This window comes from Pipistrellus kuhlii, unplaced genomic scaffold, assembly GCF_014108245.1.
Source record: "Pipistrellus kuhlii isolate mPipKuh1 unplaced genomic scaffold, mPipKuh1.p scaffold_m20_p_3, whole genome shotgun sequence".
NCBI lineage: Eukaryota > Metazoa > Chordata > Mammalia > Chiroptera > Vespertilionidae > Pipistrellus > Pipistrellus kuhlii.
This window is the reverse complement of record NW_023425529.1, coordinates 170,008,535-170,026,067: the sequence shown is the minus strand read 5'-3', so window position 1 is coordinate 170,026,067 and position 17,533 is coordinate 170,008,535. Positions and strand designations below refer to the sequence as shown.

The 17,533-nt window shown below is 37.3% G+C and overlaps 1 long non-coding RNA gene across 1 annotated transcript; it reads left to right on the top strand.

Annotated features, from left to right (window-relative positions):
• The first annotated feature begins 1,345 nt into the window (after nt 1-1,345).
• Nucleotides 1,346-14,604, top strand: LOC118730552. Its single transcript, XR_004991514.1, has 4 exons — nt 1,346-1,469; nt 8,614-8,620; nt 9,850-9,859; nt 14,591-14,604. It is a non-coding gene; the product is annotated as an uncharacterized LOC118730552 (long non-coding RNA).
• The last annotated feature ends 2,929 nt before the right edge of the window (nt 14,605-17,533 follow it).

The window sequence follows — 17,533 nt, the reverse complement described above, 5'->3', positions numbered from 1 at the left end:
AGGCAAAACTATGGGGATGAAGAACCAATAAATATTTGTTTGAGTAATTTGAGAAGAAGGGGGAATGCAAATGAATTTATAGGGTCATAGCACAGTTCTAATATGGCACTGGGGAGGCATATACATGACTCTGTGTATTTGTCAAAACCCAAAAAACTATACACCACAAAAAGTGAAATGTATTACACGCAAATTAAAACAAACAACCTGGCAGGCATGGTTCAGTGATTGAGTGTTTACCTATGAATCAAGATGTCACAGTTCCATTCCCAGTCAGGGCACATGCCTCAGTTGTGGGCTTTATCTCCAGTGGGGGTGTGCAAGAGGCAGCAGATCAATGATTCTCTGACATCATTAATGTTTCTATATCTCTATTCCTCTCCCTTCTTCTCTGAAGTCAATAAAAATATATTTTTTTAAAAACAATTTAGCAAACAAACAGAAAATGTTATGGGATCTCAGATGGACAACAGACTTTGACAAATGAATCTAACTATATTACAAATATGTCAGGAAAAAAAATAAGCTGACCTATGTAAATTTGGTAAACAATGTTTTGAATGGAAAAACAAGAGAAAAGACAAAAAAAGAACTCTACATAAATACTGACTATAATTGGTAATTCTATTTTTCAGTGTTACAGGATAGTAATTCCAAAATGAATTTGCATGTATACTAGAATTTAACAAATCAGTAAATAACAGGGGCCAAGTTTCTCACTGCCAAAGAAAGAAATTACAAAATGAAATGAAAAGTGGGTAAGAGTAAGAGATATGGTATGAAACTTCTCTATATAGTTATCTCTCCTGTATCTATGTTTCTCTCTCTCTAAAAGAAAGGAGGGAGGGCAAGGATGTGTGTGAAGAGACAGAGAGAGAGAGAGAGAGAGAGAGAGAGAGAGAGAAGAGAGAGAGAGAGGAGAAGAGAAGGGTAGGGAGGTACCAAAATATAGATTTGAAAATTTACATGGAATAGTGTCCCTACAGAAATATTCTCTAGTTCTGTACAGTGAGAGAACCTAAAAGCAAAGCAACTACGGGCCAGTAGCAACAAGCACAACTAGTGCCCAGATATTGGTTTCTAAATGCTATTCTCTGATAGTAGAAACCAAGACTCCTTGGAGAAATAGTTAATTCTAGGGTCCAGGAAATACAAGATCACCCTGGAGCATCTTGAAGTGCCAAAAATTAAAGAAGTGATAAATGTTGGAATCTCAGAAAGAAATACAAACTCCCAGTGGATAGCACTGGAACAAAGTAAATTGAATATTAGATTATAGGACAAATCTATAATAATAAAAGCATAATATGCTAATTAGACTTGATAGCTTAACAAACTTCCAGACATCCTTCTGGACATCCTTCAGGATGACCTTCCAGAAGAAGCCAGGACTGCGAGGGACAAGATAAGCTGCCATGGCTGCGAGCACTGAGCCCTTTGCACGAATTATGTGCATTGGGCCTCTAGTAGTAATATAAATGTCTATGGCATGCTAAATAAATAAATGATAGAGTAAATGACCAAATATCCCTAATATTGGGTCGGCAACTAAGTAATTGCTGGTTTCACACATATATGGCTTCAGTTGAATTTTTAGGTTTGCAGACGTAGTACAAATATAAAACACATTTTGTTATTTGATAGTTGGCTATTCAGCTGTTAATCAGTAAAAAAAAGTTTTTTGATCTGTTTTGTAGTTTTCGTTTGGCGTTCGTTGAAAAATGGAAAATCAAAAGGAACATTTTCGTCATATTTTGCTTTTTTATTTCCGTAAAGGGAAAAGCGCATCGCAAGCTCATAAAAAGTTATGTGCTGTTTATGGTGACGAAGCCTTAAAATAACGGCAGTGTCAAAATTGGTTTGCCAAATTTTGTTCTGGTGATTTTTCACTCAAAGATGAAAAACGCTCTGGTCGTCCAGTTGAAGTTGATGACGCCCTAATCAAAGCAATAATCAATTCGGACTGTCACAGTACAACACGTGAGATTGCAGAGAAGCTTCATGTATCACATACATGCATTGAAAATCACTTAAAACAACTTGGCTATGTTCAAAAACTCGATACATGGGTTCCTCGCGAACTGAAAGAATCAGAGTTAACGCAACTCATTAGCAGCTGCGATTTGCTAAAGAAACGTAATGAAAATGGTCCATTTTTAAAACGACTGATAACTGGCGATGAAAAATGGGTTGTTTACAACAATATCAAGTGGAAAAGATCGTGGAGCAGGCCAGGTGAACCAACTCAAACAACATCAAAAGCTGATATTCATCAAAAGAAGGTTTTGTTATCAGTTTGGTGGGATTACAAAGGAATTGTCTACTTTGAACTCTTACCACCCAACCGAACGATCAATTCTGATGTCTACATTGAACAACTAATGAAATTAAACAATGCAGTTGAAGAAAAGCGGCCCGAATTGACAAATCGAAAAGGTGTTGTATTCCATCATGACAATGCAAGGCCACACACATCTTTGGTCACTCGGCAAAAATTAATGGAGCTTGGTTGGGATGTTTTGCCACATCCACCATATAGTCCTGACCTTGCACCATCTGATTTTGTTTCGATCTTTACAAAACTCCTTGAATGGTAAAAATTTCAATAATGATGATGATGTCAAATCGTACCTGATTCAGTTTTTTGCTAATAAAAACCAGAAGTTTTTTGAACGTGGGATTATGATGCTGCCTGAAAGATGGCAAGAGGTCATTGATCAAAATGGGCAATACATTACAGAATAAAGTTATTTAGTTCAATGAAAAAATTGTCTTTGATTTTCTTTAAAAAATCCGCAATTACTTAGCTGCCGACCCAATAGATGAATCCCAAATAATAAATGAGGGAAATAGGAAATCACCATTAGATCATCATAGTAATAATTGCTTCTTGCAAGATCTACTAAGAGATTCTAAACTGATTGAGCAAACTGTTAAAGAAAAACAGGATAAATGAAAAGCTTAAAACTTCTCTCCCATCATGCTTATTAATTGCTATTGTGACTTTTAATATATTCCTGGACATTCTTTGGTACTGCTTTTTACAGAAGGTGGACCTACATTCTCCTCCCCTAAAATGTGGGCTAACCTTAGTGAGTGACTAAATAGAATATGAAATGAAAAGAAAAAAAAAAAAAGACAGTAGAGAAACCTGGCAGACAATGGCTTACTGAGGTGTTTGAGGCTACAACACCAATAACAAGTCACGATGCTAGCAGGCACCTCTGCTGCAATGTGATGATAAGGGCACTTCACCTCTTTAGTATTCATTCCCAAACTCATAACCTCCATTTAATCATGAGAAAACCTAAGACGAATGCAAATGGACATACCTCTGCAGAATACATATCCAGTACCCTAGAGGGTCAAGGTCACACACCAAAACAAAAAAGAAAGGAAAGGAAAGAATGAGAAATTGTCATAGGTTGGAGGAGACTACAGCGATGTGATGCCTAAATGCACTGTGGAATCCTAGACTGGATCCTGAAACAGAAAAAAAGAATCATATTTGGAGAACTGGAGAAATCCAAATAACCACTACAGTTTAGTTAATAGTATCAGACCAATACAAATTCTTAGTTTGGATTAATGTACCATGATTATGTAAGATGTTAACATTAGGGGAAGCTGAACAGCTCTGTACCAACTTGACAACACTTCAGTACATCTGAAATTATTTCAAAATTTAAAATGAAAAACAAGTTAATTAATAATGGATATCCAGTGGGTAGGGAATCCCAAAACTGACCATGGATTTCATGGTGAGTTTGGATGTTATAAATAGGAGAGCACATGAGAAGTTGGGTGTTGAAGGGTGTTTAAGGACTTAAAGATTTACACATTAAGAAGCAGGTGCTAAATGAACAGAGTTGTAGTAGCTGAAATGCACAGCTGGGTTAAGAAAGCTATGAGTGAACCCATCCAACTAAATCTTGGGCTGGAGAATAAGAGAGGGCAGAGTTAGCAGGCTTCTCTTATTCTATCTAATAAAAGGGTGATATGCAAATTAACCATCACTCCATTACAGATATGGTGGTGCCCATAGCCACAAGATGGTGGTGACCAATCTCCTCAGGCCTGCCAGATCCCCCAGTCCAGGGGTAGGGCAGTTGCTGAGAGTGGGCAGCATGATCAGCCTGGAGGAATGCTTGCTTCATTGCCATGGCGACGAGGCAAGAGTCCCACCCTGGCTGCAAAGGGCCTCTGGGCCATGGAGAGCCTCTAGGCAGTGGGTATGGAGCAGCCAGGCTCTGCAGGGAGCAGAGAACCATGGGGAGTGGGCCTAAGCAATCATGGCTCCCAGATTAGAGAGAATGCAGGTTGGGCTGAGGGACCCACCCCCTATTCATGAAGGCCTCTAGTTATAGAAATAATGGTTTTGCAAGATAATCATCTTATTTAATTACTTGCAACATTTATATTTCTAAATGAAAATATCTTTACCGTTGGTTCTAGATAAAAGAGTGAGTTCCATGCTACAATCCAGACATTATCTCATCAGTGTGTGTAACTAGTAAATACATAGTGTTTGTTGTGATTTGGTTGAGGACATTTTTCAGCTCTCAATGAATTCATTACTGGCCAAAATAGTTGATAAAACCTCTACTTAAGCCATTGTCTCAGGAGGAGGTAAGGTAGAGACATTAAAATAATTGAGTCTGATTGAACTCTTATTATTGGGCTCGAACAGTGAGAAATGATGTGGGCTCCCTTGCATCACTAACTTTTGTTGACATTTGTCAGTCAAAGACCCTCCCATGTGTCCCAGAGTCACTGTCCTCAGGTATTGGCTATTTCCTTACAAGATGGTATCCAGCCAAAATCTTTTCATATTTGTGTATTGAGGACTGGAGTCATCTTTGCTGGCAATGTTAATAGTGTCTCTATGTGATGTGAATTTTCTTCGCTCTCTGGTGCTGCTGAATTTGCCTGCATGAGTTCTTCCGGGTCTCCCCATGCTCTCAAATCCTTCCTCCTTAGCACACATGCCCCCAAACATTCATTGGAACCATTTATAGTAGTTGAGGAGTCTGCATGGAATGATCATGCAATGTGTATTTCAGATCCCCTGTGGGTACATCTAGAAAGCTCCTACAGCTTTCCAGAGCCCTCTGTGGCCTTCTGCAGTGGGCATCATCATTGCCACTTCCACATTTTACAGGAGGAATACAAAGCTGGTCATCAAGGGCAATGATTTTCAACCGGTGGACCACAACCATTTTTGAAACAGGCAGTACCTGACTATTTAGGGATGCTGACTTCTTTTCCCTTAAATTGTCATTTCTTAAAAATGACAGCAGCCAACACAATAGCAATCTGATGTGAATAAAACAAAATTATACCTATTTTTTGTCAGATTGGCAAAAAATATATATATTTTTTGGTACCACAGAATTTTAGTAATTAGCTTATGTGTGCCATGAGGTTAAAATGGTTGACAATTGCTGCTCTAGGGAGCTAACATGCTACTTAGTTGAGATTTAACTAATGATAGGAAACTACAGAGAAAACATGGAAGCGAATGCCCCTCACTATGTTGGTTTCATTGGCAATCATTAAAATGCCTGGCAAAGTGTTTCCAAGTATCAATCTCACCATCCAATTGCAAACACCTATGGACCCTCCTCATTGCAATCAGCCCTTACACACACAGACACCCCCTTGACCCCCAACCCTCCATACACACCCCTCCCCACCAAACACACACACACTTTGCTCTTGTTAGAGGGAACCTAGCCTAAAAACAATTGCCAACTTTCGGAGAGAAAAATTCTTTCTTTCCTGCTAGTAATGAAAAGTGTAAAAATGTGCCCATAAAACCTCTGTCTCATGGGGATTTACTGCCGCTCAAGCTACGAGCTCACTGGTAACAAATGACTGAGGCAGGGAGGCAGCCTCTCCACTGAGGTGTCTCTATCAAATCCCACGTGAACACGTGGACGGTGTGTGACAAAGTAACCCTGGAAAGCGAGTCTATGTTTTGCACACCTTCTCGTTGAGATCGAAGATGAATAATTTTTAATGATTCTACTTTTGTTCTTTTAATTAATTATGGCCTAGTCCAGAGAGCTCTGAAGATTAGCCCCTGCCTGACAAGAGTGTCTATTGTAGAGGCTGCAGGAAAATATTTCCTAGGATATGTACTTAATTAAACTGAAAATACAGAATGTCAAAGTTAAAACCTTAGACTCACAGTGTGGTTTGATCCAGTAAGTTGGGGGTGGAGTTGGGGAGAGAAATGTATGTTAATCCTTGCAAAAAATAATGTGCATAAGAATGTGAATTTGGTGCCAATGAGGGATCCCAGACAGAGTTCCAAAGCCCAAGCAAAGTCCAGGCAATTGCCACCATGATCTCTGGGCATACCCCCCTGCCCACTTGGCAGCTTAGTCCTGTCCCAGAAGTGCCCCATCCTCTACAGAAAGCAGTATTAGTGTGCAGATTCAGACAAAATCCCCTTTACAGGAGTGGTTTCCAACCTGTGGACACCCCAGCTTCAGAACCATGCCTCGGAACTGAATTTTCTTCGCTCTCTGGTGCTGCTGAATTTGCCTGCATGAGTTCTCCCAGGTCTCCCCATGCTCTCAAATCCTTTCTCCTTGGCACACATGCCCCAAAACATTCATTGGAACCTGAATCCCTAAGAAAGCGGAGACACAAGCCTCTTTTTCATGCAGGGTGCCAACCAGAGCAAAAACGGTCTCTCTTACTCATATATTCTGTTTCATTTCAACAAGAAAGCACACCCCTCCTCTCTCTCTCTGACACACACACAGGTACACACAGCCACTCACAGAAATCTTCTTACTTTCAAGGCATGATCAATAGCAGGGTACACTGCTGGGGAGAGTTGCAGACTGGGCCTCCTGCATGTAGCAGGCAAGAGAGACGGCAAAGGTTTTCCTGGATGGACCAGCTGTGTGGTCAGCATGAGGCCTGATTTCAGTCACCAAGAGAGGAAGTGAGTGAGCATGGCCCAGGCTGAGTTGGTACCCACAGGCATATCACCAGCCAGACAAGGTGCAGGTTGTCCTGACATGATAGCTTGACATTTGATAAACAGATGCACAGATGAGAAGTCCCCCCCAAAAAATAATTGCACTTTGAAGAGGAGGATAGTGTGACATTTCTGGCTCGCCAACCACCTTTTCTAAGAAATCACTCTCTAGCATCAAAAAGTCTGGGAGCTAAAGTCAGATAAGGTTAAGGGATTGTATTCTCTCTAAAGAGAAAAAAGCAATAATCAAACAAAAATTGTTTAATAGAAAAACAATGCTGTGGTTTCTTTCACACCTCAGATGAGAACCTCAAAAAATCAATTTACAAAGAATGTCTTGCTTTTCTTGTAAAGTAGGAACTCTGCCGATGAAAAATCCCCATCTTTCTCTTCAATTTCTGCTGCAAAACTGAACAGCACCTCAGGTGATGTTCTTGAAAGTTCCCCCTCTTAGGTTAAGGGTATATGATGCCCAGGGTTTGCTTGTTTATTTAAATAAAACTCTCTTTTTCTGTCTTCTGCATACCCCTTCCATTTTCTCCTCCTGGATACTTAGCAAATACAAGGAAGATTTGTGCATTTGAGCAGACTTGGCCACCAAAGCCTCTTCAGGCATCATGCTCAAGTCTAACATCAACCATTTAGAATACTTCCTAATGAAATCATTTTCTTTGCTTGAATAAAAATGAGTATCCAGTTTTGAAATGTGATAACTCTGTTATCTCAGCTCATTACATTGACCCTTTCAGTCATCAGTGATTACCCTCTTTTATGGCTCATTACGGGAACCTTGCCTCTGCTGTGGGCACAGCCATCTTGTGACAGTGTGATGGTGTGAGGACCACCTAGGCTTTTCTTAGTAAGATATTTTTTTTATTGATTTCAGAGAGAGGAAGGGAGAGAGAGAGGGAGGTAAATCAATGATGAGAGAGAATAATGGATTGGTTGCCACACTGAGAATTGAGCCTGTAACCCAGGCAAATGCCCTCACAGGGAATTGAACCATGACTTCCTGGTTATGGGTTGACACTCAACCATTGAGCCATACTGGCAAGGCCACACTTCTTTGTAAATGGAAGAGAAGATGTATGTGCCGCACTCACACTCCATCCTATGCTATTTTGCTTCTTTCTCACCCTAACCAAATGAGATCATCACCATTGATCTCAAGTTACAAGAGAAGAAACTGGGGTACTTGGTTTATGTAACTTATGCACAGCTCAGCTGAAGGGTAGGACACCAGTCCAAGCTTCTGTTATTACGGAGTCTGGCTCTCTCTTCTGCACTGACCTATTCCCGAAGGTCATTAAATGGGAGCATGAGAACTATCAGAAAAGACCTAGGAAGTCTGAAACTGGGTCATTTTTATATGCTTGTCTTTCACATGAAATAGTAAGCCCTTAAAAATAGCATTTGTATTGTTTAAGCTTCAGTATTTAATATTAGTGTTGTAGGGTTCTTTTTTTTTAATGAACACTAGTATTGTACACTAGATCAGTTAATGTAAAATAATATGTCAAAACTAATAAATGTATATTTTTAATTCTAAGAAAAAGATAGAGAACTTTACCCCTCATTAGCATTTTCTAGATCTTTGATAAAAATCCTAAGAAAAGAAAAATAGTGCTGAAAGACAGACACTGAATAGAAAGAATTGAGCCTTTTAATTACCCTAGCTGAATGGAATTTTAAAAGCACATCATGAATGATGAAAAATATTTCCTTTCCTGATAGTAAAAGAAATCCAAATTTAATATAAAACACATATAAATTCATCTTATATTCATAACAAGATCAGGAAATATTTTTAAATATTAACTCTTTGTGTAAGGCATTTATAAATATATTGAGATCAAATGGCAAAGAATCATTTATCACCTACACATATAAATATAATCTCAGCATTTTATCCTTAAAAATATAACTTGTCTCAGCATCTTATCATTAAAAGTCCAATTCATCCAACTCAATTTATTGACAGTGTGAATTAAAATTCTGTCTATGAAGGAATCAAGAATCATGTACAATAAAGTCTGTACAGCAATAAATCATAACATCTAACTGAGTTCTCATTTTTTAGTCTTTTTAATTATAATACTTTTTATGAGAAGTAATTATTAGAGTACTATTAAAAAGACCAGCTGAATATCATACCAGTGTTAGAAATAAATGATATAAAAAGTAGAAAAGAAAGTTTTTATAATGCATACATCTAGTTTGAGTATAAAATGTGTGTGTTCTTTATCAGAAGTTGGCAAAATACACTTATGGGCCAATAATCAGCCCTATTTGGTAAATAAAGTTTTATTGGGACACAGCCAGGCTCCCTTTTTACAGTGTTTATGGCTGCTTTCATGTATAAACAATGACAGAACTGAGACATTGCAATAAAGACAGTAATTTGGCCCTTTACAGAAAAAAAAGTTTGCCAATCCCTCATCTACATGTGACACATAACTACTTAGCAGTTTTTGTGGATTTCATTTCATTAAGGATCATTCCTGAATTTGTTTGCAGCAACAAATTCTGAAGTTAATTCTGTAAGTTGATGAACAGGTAAATTTATATACTTGAATAAATTCATATACTTGAATAAACTCTGTGATTATGTTTTGGTTCAACATGATGAAACCCAGAAGTTAGTATATATAGAGATGTATATGAATATGTAATTCATATAGACATACAAATCCTATAAGTATGCCTAGTGATGAGTTATATTGTACAAGCAAATATTCACATATATAGGCACATGTTTGTGTAAACTCTCAGAGGATTGAAAGTTGCTCCTTGCAACTATGAGTTCTTGGCTTTTCTAGGCCTTAGTTTCCTAATTGATCAACAGTAATAAGAATAGTCATAGTATTGCTTACTAGCATAATATTTCTAAATAAAGATGAAAGTAAACGAGTGCTTAGCAGATTGCCCAGCAGAGAGTAAGCACTTAATAAATGAGAAGTCACTAACATCTTCATTACTGTTGTAGTATTATTGTGAATCCTTCTCCACAAGCAGGCATCTCTATCCTGAGAGAAGGCATGTAATCTTTTCTATAGGAAAGACTAGAAATCGGTATCAGAATATTAACTTTGCCATCCAGGCAGCCAGTATGTGATGCAAATGAATGTGCTTATCAAAGTGCCAGTTATCTGAACTCCAGATTCTTGTCAGAGCATAATCATAATCTAGATTACCTCTTACTCAGCCCCTGTGAAAAGAAAATGCAGAATGATTTGAACATGTCAAGAGTAGTATGCTAATCATCCATTCTCGAGGGCTTCCTCGAGTTTGCTGGTAAAGAGAAAAGACAATGTGGGCTGCATGGCCTTCATCTTGCATCAGTTTACCAGGTGCCAGGGAACATCTGGGGGACATCACAAATACTAGCTTAGCCCTATAGAAAATTGCTCTATTTGGTGTGTTTTTTGTGTTTTTTTGTTTTGTTTTGTTTTTTTATTGTTGTTGGTTTTTTATATCCAGTGACATTTGGGGTCTGCTTTTTTCTTGTGCCTCTTTCTGTCATCAGCTCAACCTGATACCAGGTGATAGTTTCTTGACTCTGGTTCTGGTTTCTCTCTTATACAGCTTTTGTCATCTTCTATGTATTTCATCATCTCATTGTTCAATTCTGTTTTCCTTTATCACAGGAAGTGAATACGGTTAACTCACTCTTTCTTCAGCTCCTGCCAATCTTCACCCCATTTGCTGTATCAGACCAAATACAGTCAAATACTATCACTGAATTGAAATATAACATTGCATGCTTATTTTTATTTAGGGTCACTGTAAGAATGAAGTAAACTTTTGCATCTTCTAGCCAATTTTCTTTTGAAGGATTTCTTTTGTTATTAACCAGGAACTCAAATGTCAAGATTTGTGTTAGGTTGCTATGCACAGAATTTAGTGCCAGAAACTGTCTCTTCTACATAACTGAAATACATGTTTGTTTGAAGGCAATATGAACATTTCTATCTATCTATCTATCTATCTATCACTTATCTATTAGCTAAACATCTGGAAGTTTAGACTAAATGTGACATTTAAGTGTACTGTTTAATCTAAGTTTGTGTGAGAATTTTCATTCCATTTTCTATAAAATTATAGTTATATATTTTTGGGACCTAAAAAGAATGTGGGGAAAAAAACCCTAAAAGAAAAATATATATTTTAGGGTTTTTTTCCCCACATTCTTTTTTAGGTCCCAAAAATATATATCTATAATTTTAGGGTTTAATAAATATATATATCTTTATTTTAGGGTTTTTTTTCCCACATTCTTTTTAGGTCCCAAAAATATATATCTATAATTTTAGGGTTTAATAAATATATATCTTTATTTTAGGGTTTTTTTCCCCACATTTTTTTTAGGTCCCAAAAATATATATCTATAATTTTATAGAAAATGGAATGAAAATTCTCACACAAACTTAGATTAAACAGTACACTTAAATGTCACATTTAGTCTAAACTTCCAGATGTTTAGCTAATAGATATATATATAATATAAATTTATATATATATATATATATATGTATATATATATATAAATTTATATTTTTTATTTCTATGTGCCATGATTTTTGAATAGTATTCTAGAATTAACAATTACATTTAAAATTTTAATGAAGTGATAAAGGCATATGCCTTTATTAATAGCCATCTGAATTTTTCTGGAATCTTATTTTAACAAATTGTCCAATATCTTTGATAATCTCCAGTAGAAAGTAAATACATTTAGAAAGTAAATACAGTAGAAAGTAAATACATTTAAAAACCATATAGAGAATAAGGTTAGATATTATTAAATACAATGGATATTGAATTAGTTTCTCACAGTAATCAGTGGTGTTTTTTATTTGTTTGTTTTCTGTGACAAGATTCCTCTAGAAGTTATGGAATCTCTCAGTTTTGTGCAAAAAAAAGTTGTTATTGAGTTATAATTGCCATAAAACTTTATGTTAGTTTCCTGTATACAACATAATGATTCAATATTTGAATACTGTGAAATGATCACCAAACAATGTGTAATTAATATGCATCCCCATATACAGTTACAATTTTTTATTGTGATAAGGATTTTTAAGGTCTATTCTCTTAGCCACTTTCAAATATGATTATTATTCACTATAGTCACTATTCTCTACATTATATTCCAGTGACTTATTTATTTTAAAACAGAACGTTTATACCTTTGACCCTCTTTACTCTGGCAGCCACCAGTCTTTTCTCTGTACCTGTGAGCTTGGGTTGTTTTATTGTTAGGTAACTCATATATATAAGTGAGATCATACAGTATTGATCTCCCTACGTCTGACTTATTTCACTTAGCATAATGCCCTCGAGGTCTATACACATTGTTTAAAATGGCAAGATCTGATTCTTTCTTATAGCTGAATTTATACATTCTTTATACATTCATCCACCAATGAACATTTAGGTTGTTTCCATATCTTAGCTATTGTAAATAATTCTACAATAAAGTTGGGGATATATATATATATATATATATATATATATTTTTTTTTTTTTTTTTTTTTTTTTTTCAAATCAGTGTTTTTTTTTTCCTTCAGATAAAAACCCAGGAGTAGCATTGCTGTATTATATGGTTTTGAGGAAAGGAAGCTCCCTACTGTTTTCCATAGTGACTGTACCAATTTACATTCCCACTAACAGGATTCCTTCTTCTCCACATCCTCACCAACACTTACTTCTTCTCTTTTTCATAGTAGTCATTTTTACAGTTGTGCAGGGTTTTGATTTGCACTTTCCTAATGGTTAGTGATGTTGAGCACCTTTTTATGTACCTGTTCATTATCTGTAGACTTCTGTGAGAAGATGTCTATTCAGACCTTCTGCCCATTTTTAATCAGAGTGAGATTATCTTGTTCTTTTTGCTATTGAGTTGTATTTCTTATGTATTTTGGATATTGACCCTTTATTCGATACATGATTTGCAAATATTTTCCCCCATACAGTGGGTTATGTTTTTATTTTGTTGACGGTTTCATTTGTCACACAGAAAGTTTTTGTGTTTGTTTGTTTGTTTGTTGTTGTTTATATGGTTTTTAATTTGAAGTTGTCCCCCTTATTTGTATTTGCTTTGTTGTCTTTGCTTTTGGAGTCAGATTTTAAAAAAATCATTGCCAAGAACAATACAATACATATTTTTCATTGTGAAATTATTTTCTGTGCTTATGATTTACATAGGAATTGGACATAGTATTGATATACCATACATTATCAATAAATAATCATTAGCTTTAAAAGGTATGTGATTATCCCTCAGACAGTTTGTAAAAAAGAGAACTCCTTTGTAAAAATGCATGTAGATAAAATCAAGTGGTTTAAAATCTGTATATTGTTATGAAGATCCATTGATGTGGTGTATCAGTACTTTAACAAAGATATCAAAGTGAAATAATAGGCCACCTAGAGTGACTGTTGCATAATGTGGGGGAGGGGCTAGCTCTTGGGAAATACAAAACATGTAATGAATAGCATGCTTAGAAAAAATAATAATATGTTTTGTGGCTTAAAACAGAAATTAATTATTATCCCTCATAGTTGTGAGAGTTGCCTAGGCCACCTGGATGTTTTATGTTTGGTCTCTCATTCTGCTGCAGTCAGATAGCAAGGAGGCTTTCTCACTTATCTGTGGTACCTGGGCTTGGAGGGATGCCGGGGTTGGGTGGGGAGGCTAGATGGGCGTGTTTTTCCCAGTCTCACTGTCTCTTCGCAGCCTTTATACACTATGTGGAGATTTGGGGGAGTCTAACTTCTCACCTGGCAGCTGATTCCCCCAAGCAAGTGTATCAAGAGCTTAAAATCATCTTCAAAAGATAAAATAATGCTGATAGTTATAATTTCACCTATTCCTATGCCAACTAGTATGAATATATTTTATTTCATTCTTATAACAACCCTGTAAAATGGAGTACCATTATTCCAATAGTAAAGATGTAGAAATGGAGACTCAGAATTGTTACCCAATTGCATCAGCCCACATAGCTATAAATGGTGAAGCCAGCTTTTTTTTTTTTTTTTTTTTTAAATCTAATTCAGATCCAAATTGTTCTCTCCCTAAAACCCATATTCTTTGTCCTATGGTGAGCCACCTCATTAAACCTTGAAGAGTTAAATGGCAATACCAGAGATGAATAACAGTTCGATACACAATATCAGGGATGTCATCCCACGTGATTAATAACCAAATTAAACTACAGTTACCAGCTACTCCAGGAGTCTAGCAGAGGGAAAATTTCTCTAGGAGCTAGTGTTTCTGAGGAGCTTTCTTAGAAGAGAATAAGTGTGACAAAGTTTTATTAGTCAACTAAAGATAATTCAAGAAAACTTACACTTTATTTTTTGTTCATCAGAAATTTGTACTTACCTCAAAATTCTGTGGCTGTATTTTTGCCTTCTATGATATTAAAATTCCAGGTCTGTAAAAAAGCAGAGCAGATAGTGTTTTCTTTAAGTGGCTTAAATAATAACTCTAGATATTTTTGCTGATTTCCTTTTTACAGTGTTAGATTATACGACGACCATTATTATTTAAGCTTAAAAGAGAGTCCAATCTGCTGATTAAAGCAGGAAGAAAGGACTTTCTCATTAGGCAAGGCAGTTGTACTTTCCTTTATGGAGAGAATGATGATTACAATGCTAAATTGATGGAATATTTTTCCCTGCTGGTTACAGACAGGGAGACATGGGCCGTGTGCAATTCTAAAATTCACCTCAAACTTTGCCTTATTCCTGCTGGCTAGGCCACAGTCAAGTTTAGGGTTTTATGTTTGTGTTGGCTCTTATTTTCTCTTGCACTCCCATCCTCAGAGAAAGGTTCTAGGAGAGTCTCTTTCAACAAGTACAGATTCCAAAAAGAGAGAGAGAAAGGGAGAGAAATGATGCATGCTTATGTGGGGAATGCAGCAGATTCATCTTCATGCTGATTAAATTGCCCAATCAAGTAAAGTGGATCCATGACAAATGAGGCAGTTGAGCCCTGTAACGGCTCTGCAAGCTGAAGTTTCCCAGAACTCTCAGTGTTTCTAAAGTAAAGTTGGCACCATTTGCTAGATAGGAGAGCCATAAAGTTGTCTGGGTAAAGTCTACACACAAGTGTTGTCCAGATCTTTCTCTTCCTAGGCTTACAGATATTTCAGACTTCTGTGGCACCATCCAGAGTTGTTTGGCTAAATACAAAGAGTAATCCAATGACACTGCCAGGTACTCTAAACTACTAGATGTAGTGATGTAGGCAAAGCAAGCAGATCCTTCTAGGTATCTAAGGTAGAGCTTGCCTACATTGTTGCTGGGTTTTGTTTTGTTTTTCCATATATAAATATCTTTTGAATGTCTGCCTGCTGCACATTTTACAGGCAAGTGATATCAAACTCTTGCAGTTGGTTTCATATCCAAGTCATGCGCTGTAACTTGCTTCTGTTCTTTGCTCTCTCATTCTTCACTTGCCGTACTCTGCTTAGCTTCAAGTTTCAGCTCAGATATTTCTCCTCCAGGAAACTTTCCAAAGCCTCATCCAGTGTCACACACACTTTTATCAGGTCCCTGAAATAGTCAATTGGAGGCATCTATAGGTCATGTCTGGCTCCATATACTCATTGAGAATAAAGATTTTTTTTTTCATGGTCATTTCTTATTCATCATTGTATGTCTGTGCCCATCTCCATGCCTGACTTGTAGTTTCAGCTCAGTTGCATTTGTTGACTTGAACTGAAGAATGGGAAGAGATAGGAACTCAATGAGGCCAACAAGGGAGCTGGATGTCCCAGGCACCAGCAATGTCTTCTGAGTCCCGTAGAAAGGGTTCCCTGTCCAGGGATGTTGTTTAAATTAACTCCATAGTGCCTCATAGAACTATAACTCCATTTTTAATTTTTTTTCTGAAGTTCAAATCTGCTATACAAAACATAACTGGGAGTTTCTGACAATTAATTGAGTCTGTCCCACTTCTCTTAGGAGTCTGGGGAAGAGCCAAAAGGAAAAAGGGAAAAATCAATGCAACCAGAGGGGTTTCCTACATCTCAGAGCTGGAGTGGGAATTTCTAATGATTCCCAGAGAAGCACTGCATCCAGGAAAGTAAACAGAACAGAGGGATACCAAATTGAAGACATGTGCCATCTTGGCACAGGAGGGAAGAGAGCAAGCCAGAGGTTAAGCATAAATAGAAAGGAATTCAAGTTAATTTCCTAGAACCATGGTCAGCAAACTGCGGCTCTCGAGACACATGCTGCTCTTAGGCCCCTTGAGTGTGGATCTTCCACAAAATATCTTGGCCTAGGAGAGTCTTTTAAAGAAGTGGTGTTAGAAGAAGTTTAAGTTTAAAAAAATTGGTCCCCAAAAGAAATTTCAATTGTTGTCCTGTTGATATTTTGCTCTGTTGACTAATGTGTTTGCCGACCACTGTCCTAGAAGAACTGACACTATTGGAGATGTGCTTGGATGTGTGAGATTTTAAACAGCCACAGGCTAAATGGGCGTGATGCTGGCTGCCTTGCCGTGCTTTCCAGAGATCTGCAGCAGACGCTGGCCTGCTTCATGGCAGATCAGAAATGAGAAAGCCTAGCATGTTGGCTGGTCCTGTGAGTGAACTTGTGGCAGATCACAAGTTCATTCAAGGCCAGCACAAAACGAAGGGAATACCAGGCCCTAAGGTTTCTGATGGGCTTGGAAGGCAGAGAGGCAATGGGATACACTCAACACTCTCCCAAATTCAGTGAATCTTTATTTTCATCTCCTTGAGGATTAGGAGATGATGCCTACATGAAAGCACAGGAAAGCATTTCCTTCACTGTCCTCTGGGAAGCCAGCCGCTGGGAGCTTAGTCCCAGCCTCGCTTCCTGCAATGCTATTTGAATGAGATTGTCTGCAAAATGCTGCTTTTGCAAAAAATGGTACTGATGTTTCCCACTGAGTTTAAAGGAAAAGAGTGAAAAAACTGCCTCACCTTCCTTAGCCTCATCATCAGTGAGTTGGATTCATGACCCTGGACTGAGCCAGGTTTTGGTTTCTTCAGGTCAAATACTGTCCACAAGAGTGTAGTATGTAGGTTGCCCTGAGCTATTGAGAGATGCTTCTGAACAGAGGAGAGCAATGAATTGCAGTTCCCAGCTGCATATTGAATCCTTCCTATTAGCTCACTAGCCTTTGCAGTAAATCAACTTACTCCCCATTACAATAGATGGCAATAGTGCATTGCTTGTCAGCAGCATGCTGCCATAATAAGGCTCTTTCAGACAGCCTCTCAAATACAGATTGTGATGTCTGTGGAGGCATAGAACTGCTTTTAAAAAGAATATGAGCAATAGCTCCATAATAAGGCCAGATCCACTATTTCAACAGAAGGGTCTCTGAATTTCCTTACATCATGACAAGAAGTGCACTGCAAAGAGGATGATGGAAAGTCATTATTTAATTGAAAACTATTTATGAAGCTGAGGTCCTATTAACTCAGCAACAGAAATACAGCCTCTAAAATGTGTAAAGCCTACAGAAACTACAAATTATCTGGTGGACTC